Source organism: Hylobates moloch, unplaced genomic scaffold (genome assembly GCF_009828535.3).
Source record: "Hylobates moloch isolate HMO894 unplaced genomic scaffold, HMol_V3 SCAFFOLD_6, whole genome shotgun sequence".
NCBI classification, from domain to species: Eukaryota; Metazoa; Chordata; class Mammalia; order Primates; family Hylobatidae; genus Hylobates; species Hylobates moloch.
In genome coordinates this window covers 127,936,971-127,944,772 of record NW_026652281.1, presented here as the reverse complement: position 1 = coordinate 127,944,772, position 7,802 = coordinate 127,936,971, and positions in this window count along the sequence as shown.

The following is a 7,802-nucleotide window of genomic DNA, read 5'->3' as shown; positions in this document are numbered from 1 at the left end:
ATAGAATTTTTAAAAATCACCCTTAGAGAGAGTAGAATTTTGATACATTTTGGTTTATAATTTTTATTATTTATTTATTTTTGAGACAAAGTCTTGCTCTGTCGCCCAGGCTGGAGTGCAGTGGTGCGATCTCAGCTCACTGCAGCCTCTGCCTCCCGGGTTCAAGTCATTCTCCTGCCTCAGCCTCCTGAATAGCTGGGACTACAGGCACATGCCACCATGCCTGGCTAATTTTTGTACTTTTAGTAGAGACGGAGTTTCACCATGTTGGCCAGGATGGTCTTGATCTTCTGACCTCGTGATCCACCTGCCTTGGCCTCCCAAAGTGGGGGGTTACAGGCATGAGCCACCACGCCTGGCCTTGATACATTTTATTTTTTAAATCACAGACTTAACATAAAATTTGGACATATATATATATATATATATATAAGTATGTATACTTTTAAAATACTATTTTCTGAAATATTCCCCCATGATAGTCAATGCTGTTAGAGATTTATAATTTATTGTTATAATTTTAAAATCTCTTGAGTTTTGAAGTTAAAACATGTTTTAACTTTTAAAAATTGAGTGTCTCCTAATTAACATCTGGAGAAACTGTTCTTTAAGAGAATGTTTCAGAAAGTCTAAATTAATTGATATCAAATTTTCCCCTTTTACGAAACATTGTTTCTGTGTTTTTGCCTTCTCCCTAATAGTCTTATTTCACATTTGGCTAGTTTATTTTTCTTTTGCTGCAGTGAACATACGACTGTTTTATATTTCACTGTTGCTCATTTTATCTGCTCCACTCTGGTAACCAGGTTACTCAGGTCAATAGAACCTGAAGAAAGAACCCCTATGTCATTCCTAAGTGAACTCAAACTAAAGGTAGCGAAAAGATGAAGATTAAAGAATCTACCATGTTGGAAAACCAGACCTAGTACGCTGACCTCAAGGCTACCTTACCATTCCTCCTTGCCACTTTTTTGATAAGTTTACATTCTTCCTGATCTGATCACTTCCCATATGCCTACCAAATATCTAAGTCAGCAAGAGAAACCGTTTCAGTCACTTCTCTGGTGGCCAACAGAAAAATTAATCATTTCAATGATTTTAATAAAATTCAACTACTTACTAAGTCATCACATAATTATAACGAATAAAACAAACTCTTCTTTAAGGATAAAGAAAAAAATGAGAAAATTTCACGGTGCTTCTATTCATTTTTAAGCTGCCAATTATTACATTTTTAATTAGAAAATAAATCAAAGTTTGAGAAAAATCACTGTGCGTGTTGAATTTCATTTACCTTATCAACAAAGATATACTAGGAGCTACGCCAAGTAGGAGAATTTTGAAAACTATAACTCAAAGCAACGCTGGCTAGGAGTCAGGCTATGAGCCTTGGTCCTACTTGTGTTCATAGTACTGAGTGATATCAGCAAAATGGTAAACTAAGAACCTCCAAACCTTTGTTCATTCATAGCAAAAATACTATGGATGGTTTAAATAACTTTATAGAAACTCTGAAAAACAGTCAGAAAAAAGAGCAACCAAGTAAATTCCCCTCAAGAAAAAGTCATATTCAAAATTATTGTGTTTCTACTCATTTAAAACATTATGGGTCTTTGAGAAAGACAAGAAAGGGGCAGATAATTTATTTGAAAAAGTAATAGCCAAAAGCTTCTCAAGTTTGAGGAAAGACATACAAAGAAGCTCTATGAACCACAAGATAAAGCCAAAAAGACCCATACTGAGACAAATTGTAATCAAACTGTTAAAAGACAAATAGAATCTTAAAAGCAGCAAGAGAAAAGAGACTCATCATATACAAGCTATCCTCAATAAGATTATCAGTAAGTTTCTCAGCAGAAAGGTTGCAGGGCAGAAAGCACAGAGATGATATATTTAAGGTGCTAAAAGAAAAAGAAAAATACTTGTCAACTGAGAATTCTGTATTTGGCAAAACTGTCCTATTAAAATCAGGCAAAAATAAATGCACCCCGAGGTAAACAAGCTAAGAGGCTACATTACTACTAGCCCTGCACTACAATCAGTGTTAAGGCAGCCCTTCAAAGTTGAAATAAAATGACAATAGTAACTTGAACACATAGGAAAATATAAAGATCTCTGGTAAAGGCAAATACATGGACATTATAAAAACTAATCTTTTTATATAATTTTGGCTTGTAACTATATTTTATTTTTTAAAGAATTTAAAAGGCAAATTCATAAAAATAATTATAAATCCATGTTAATAGGTACACAGCATATATAAAGATTGATTTTTCACATAAATAACAAAGCAGGAAGGGAAAGCTGTAAAAGAGCAAAGTGTTGTGTGCAATTGAAGTTGGTATTAATTCAAAATCGATTGTTACAACTTTGTACTGTTATACGTAATCCCCATGGTAACCACAAAGAAAAAATTTACAAAATGTACACAAAAGGAAATGAAAAGGAAATCAAAATGTGTCACTACTATAAAAAATGAACTAAAAACAAAGGAATGTAGTAATTGAGGAAATGAGAGACAAAAAAGCTGTAAGACAAAAAGAAAACATCAAAATGGCAGAAGTTCCACTTTACCAGTAACTGCTTTAAATGTAAATGGATGATTCTCTCCAATCAAAAAGCAGATGTTGGTGGAATGGGGATGGGGAGATGTGATACAATTATATGTTGTCTTTATAGATACTTTACAGATTCACCACAGATCTCAGGATAGCATAGTTTGAAAGTGAAAGTGGAAGGGTGGAAAGAGATATTCCATGCAAATAGTAACTGAAAGAGAGCAGGGGTGGCTATACTAATATCAGACAAAATAGACTCTAGGTTAAATTTAAATTAAAAACTGTTACAAGAGACAAAGCAAGACACTACATGTAAGTAAAAGAATCCGTTCTACTAAGATATAATTATAAACATATGTACCAAACATCATATCTCCAAAATATATTAAGCAAGCATTGATAAAATTGGAGACAACAAATAGCTCTACAGTAATAGTAGGAAGTATCAATATCCCTCTCTCAATACTGGATAGAACCACCAGTCTTGAACAATACTGCAGACCAATTGGACCTAGCAGACACATACAGAACACTTCACCCAACAAGATTCCATTAGAATATATGGTTTTTTCTTAAGTGAATATGGAACATTCTTCAGGAGAGACTGTACATTAGGCCACAAAACAAGTGTTAATAAATTTTAGAAGACTGAAATTATGCAGCGTCTTTCCCAATTACTATGGAATAAAACTAAAAATATCAGAAGAAAAACTGGAAAATTCACAAATATGTGGACATTAAACAATACACTTTCAAACAACCAACGGGTAAAATAAGAAAAATTAGAAAATACCTTAGGACAAATGAAAACACAATTTGCAAAAACTAATGGGATGCTGTAAAAGCAGTACTAACACGGAAATTTACAGCTTTAAATACTTACATTTTAAAAGGATAAAAGATTTCAGTTTAACAACACAACTTTGTTTTAAGAAACTAGAAGAAGAATAATGATCTAAACCCAAAGCTAGCAGAAAAAATAAAATAACAAAAGCTATGAGCAAAGATTACCATAATTCATTTGAGAATGCTGCCTAAAAATACAGTAAAGAAACTCAATATTATTTTCTTTTCTATTAGAAATTCAACAATATGCACTCTTGAAACACTTCTCCAGGAAATGAGATATTATTATAGACAAACTAACCCGAAATAGAAATAGTTGTTTGATTCTTCTGCTTATTCTAGAGTTGAGAATGAAAAAGGGTACATTCTTGTTGAGATTAGTTTCCAGAACTGAAGCCTCAATGGAAACTTGGTCTTTTCCATTCTCTGCAGAATATGGCTTTAAATTATGTCCTTAGAGTTCTCTCTAGCTTATCCCATGCTCTGGGTACCAGCTTTCATCCTTATACCACACTGCATCACTGGCATCACTGCTCTTAGTGAGAATGTGTGAACAATTTCCTAATTTCATGAAATAAGAAGTGGACAAACAGCTCAATCAAGAGATGAATATCTAAAATGGGTTTTGATTATAGTTTTAGTATTTTGAATAAGGTGAGCCAGATGGAAAGAATGTCCATCCCCTGTGCAACTTAGGTAGAAAAAATAATTCCGTTAATAGTTTAATCAGAACAAATGATTGCTCTAAGGAACAAAATGTAGCAGGAAAAGATAAGAATAAGGTATCTTTAAGAACTAAGGTTTTTAAAACATAAGAATATAAGATAATGAGAAGCTGAGTCTAAGAATTTATAGTAATATCAGAAGTACACCAAAAGCTGACTGAATGGCACAGTTCTGATTTAAAGTCATTACGCGGCCGGGCGCAGTGGCTCACGCCTGTAATTCCAGCACTTTGGGAGGCCGAGGTTGGGCAGATCACGAGGTCAGGAGTTCGAGGCCATCCTGGCTAACACGGTGAAACCCCATCTCTACCTAAAATACACAAAAAAATTAGCTGGGCATGGTGGTGGGCGCCTGTAGTCCCAGCTACTTGGGAGGCTGAGCCAGGAGAATGGCGTGAACCCGGGAGGCAGAGCTTGCAATGCAGTGAGCTGAGATTGCTCCACTGCACTCCAGCCTGGGTGACAGAGCGAGACTGCACCTCAAAGAAACAAAAACAAAACAAAACAAAAAAAACAAAAAATAAAAAAATAAAGTCATTATCCTACCATGGAGCTCAAACTGTCAAAGCAGATTTATGAAAATTATACAGCTTACCTAATACCGAATTTTACTAATTGATGAAGAATACGAGCAAAAAGCAAGCAGGGAAACAGCAACATCCATCTTTGAAAAGGCCCAAAAGATCAGACGTACTTCCAAAAATATATATTTTTGCACTAGAATGTACTTTGTGTCTGAGTAGGAGATTAATGTTACTGTATGTATCATGTACATGCCATACATGTTAGCCCTAGGAGGCCATTTAAGTTTAGAGCTTTTTACATTCCATTAGTTGCACAGGTAGGAAACCTACATGACTAACTTTAGTTCTCCAAGTTGTGCCCTGTACTTCACAAATTCCAGATTCATCTACAATAAGCAATGCAAAAAGCCTACTTAAAAACATTCTTAGACGAAAACTTCTTGGGTTATCTTCCTGCTTGTAAATACCACCAGAGTGTTTACAAGGAGGGAAGAATAATGAAGCTGTTGCTAGTTCTTTCCCTTTTGTGAAGACACGGATGAAGTGCAGTGCTGGGAGTGGCAAGGGATTGAATCAAGCAAGATTCAGAAATATACAAATGATTCAATGGCCCTTTATATTCAAATCTCCAAATTTGAGTTTTATATATCATCTTCTCAAAGGAACAAAACAAAAAATTCAATCATATGCAAAAATTTTTCTTTTTTTTTTTGAGACGGGTTCTGTCCCCCGGTGAGTGCAGTGGGATCGCGGTCACTACAAGTCCCTCCGGTTCACCCATAGTAGCTGGGACTACAGGCGCCCGCCAACACACCCGGCTAATTTTTTGTATTTTTAGTAGAGACGGGGTTTCACCGTGTTAGCCAGGATGGTCTCGATCTCCTGACCTCGTGATCCGCCCGCCTCAGCCTCCCAAAGTGCTGGGATTACAGGCTTGAGCCACCGCGCCCGGCCTGATGCTCTTATTTATGCTAAATTGTGAACATTTGATGCACATGGGTCCATGATTCTTTACCAGCCATACCAATCATGTCTAGGACAGAGAAGGGGGAGGAAGATGGAGTGCATGCAACACCCTACCCCATTCTCTGCCATCTCTGACTCTGCACCTGCTCCATCTTCCCTTCAAGACCAATGGTAGGAGGGTGCTGCTTACAGTAATCAGATCACCAGGTTGCTGTTCCAGGGCCATATGCAGGGAGTACAACCAAAAGCACAGGCTTCCCTTTATCTCTTTGTTCCTGCCCAACTATCATGTCAATTCTTGCCCTGAAATTTGACCTATCCCTCTTTTCCAGTCCAAGTAAGATGGTTTTTCTTACCTGCATGGCTTCACTGAAACCAAAACTAACATTTCCAAACACCTGTCAGTTAAAACTAAAGAGGAATTTTGTTTTTCAAATTTGAAAATGCTCATTAAAATAGAAAGCCAATGTGTGCCAGCTGAGTAATACTCAGATATCTCTGTACAAGAACCCTTCGTCCATCTCTGCCTCGCAGTCCTCCTGGGTCTGGGAGCTGACCTCAGGCACAGCCAGGCAGGGAACTCATGGCTCACTCTCAGTACAGGGGGTGGAAACCAGAATAATCAAGACCAGTCTGGCAACATAGCGAGACCTTGTCTCTACAAAAAAATTTAAAAATCAGCCAGGCATAATTTGTGTGCTTGTGGTCCTAGCTACTCAGGAGGCTGAGGCAGGAAGATACCATGAGTTGGAGGCTCAAGTGAGCTATTAAATAATGGCACCACTGCACTCCAGCCTGGGCAAAATAGCAAGACCCTGTCTCAAAAAAGGGGAGTACATAATAATATGTCTTCCCACTCCATATTTATCCACCCCTTACCCCTTAGAAATGATCATAATATCCTTGCAGAACTATTGTATGTATACATGAGCAAGTATGCGCAAGCTATTTCTCTATTTTACAGACATGGAAGCATTTCTTAAATAATGTCTAACAACCTATTTTTTCTTTAACATGTTGGTAATTGTTCTATATCAGTACATGAAGACCTCCTTTGAAGAAATTTTTAACAATTTCTTATTATTAGGAAATAGAACTTACATACTAGTGCATAATTGTGTACTGTTTAAATTATAAGCACACATCTTTTACTGCCATACAGATTTTTTTAAATTACGTATATGAATAGCATCTCAATAAAGCAGATATTTTAAGAAAATGAATGAAAGAAAGGAAAAGAAATAGGACCCTTCAGCAGCACAGAAAACTCTCTCGCTCCCCTCCAAAAGCTAGAGTTTAAAACCAGCCTGACTATTGGGTGTATTTTTGGTTTTTTAATGAATGCTTTTACCATCTATACAGGCATCTCTCTGAAACATTATTTACTATATATTTGGCTTACAATTGCTTTATTTGACTTGGGACTTGAGGGGTAGGTTTTCTTGCATAGTTTCTGTATCCTTATCTAGCATGTCACTTATAAAATATATGTGGTGGCCAGGTGCAGTGGCTCATGCCTGTAATCCCAGCACTTTGGGAGGCCAAGGCGGGCAGATCACAAGGTCAAGAAATCGAGACCATCCTGACCAACATGGTGAAACCCCATCTCTACTAAAAATCCAAAAATTAGCTAGGCGTGGTGGTGTGCACCTGTAGTCCCAGCTACTTGGGAGGCTGAGGCAAGAGAATCACTTGAACCCGGGAGGCGGAAGTTGCGGTGAGCTGAGGTTGCACCACTGCACTCCAGCCTGGCGACAGAGCAAGACCCCACCTCAAAAAAAAAAAAAAAAAAGAAAGAAAGAAAGAAAAAGAAAAATTACATGCATATATATGGTTAGAATTTTAAAATCCAGCCTGATGATCATTTTACTTTTAACTAAAACATTTAGTCCAATGACACTGAATATAATTGATATTTTCAGTTTATATGTAACATTTTATTTTGTGCTATATTTTTTCTGATGCCTTCCTTTGGATTGAGTGTATTTTTGTTATACTATTGTTTTTCTTGTCACTTGCAAGTTATTTGCACAGTTTATATTCCTTTGTTAGTGATTTAAGATATTAGGCATTACTTATAAACCATAGTTTAAACTTAATCAACATCTTTACTCATGCTCTGGATAAAACAAGAACTTAGAACCCTTTAACGTGGTTACTATTTTTTCTGTTTTAGAGGTTTT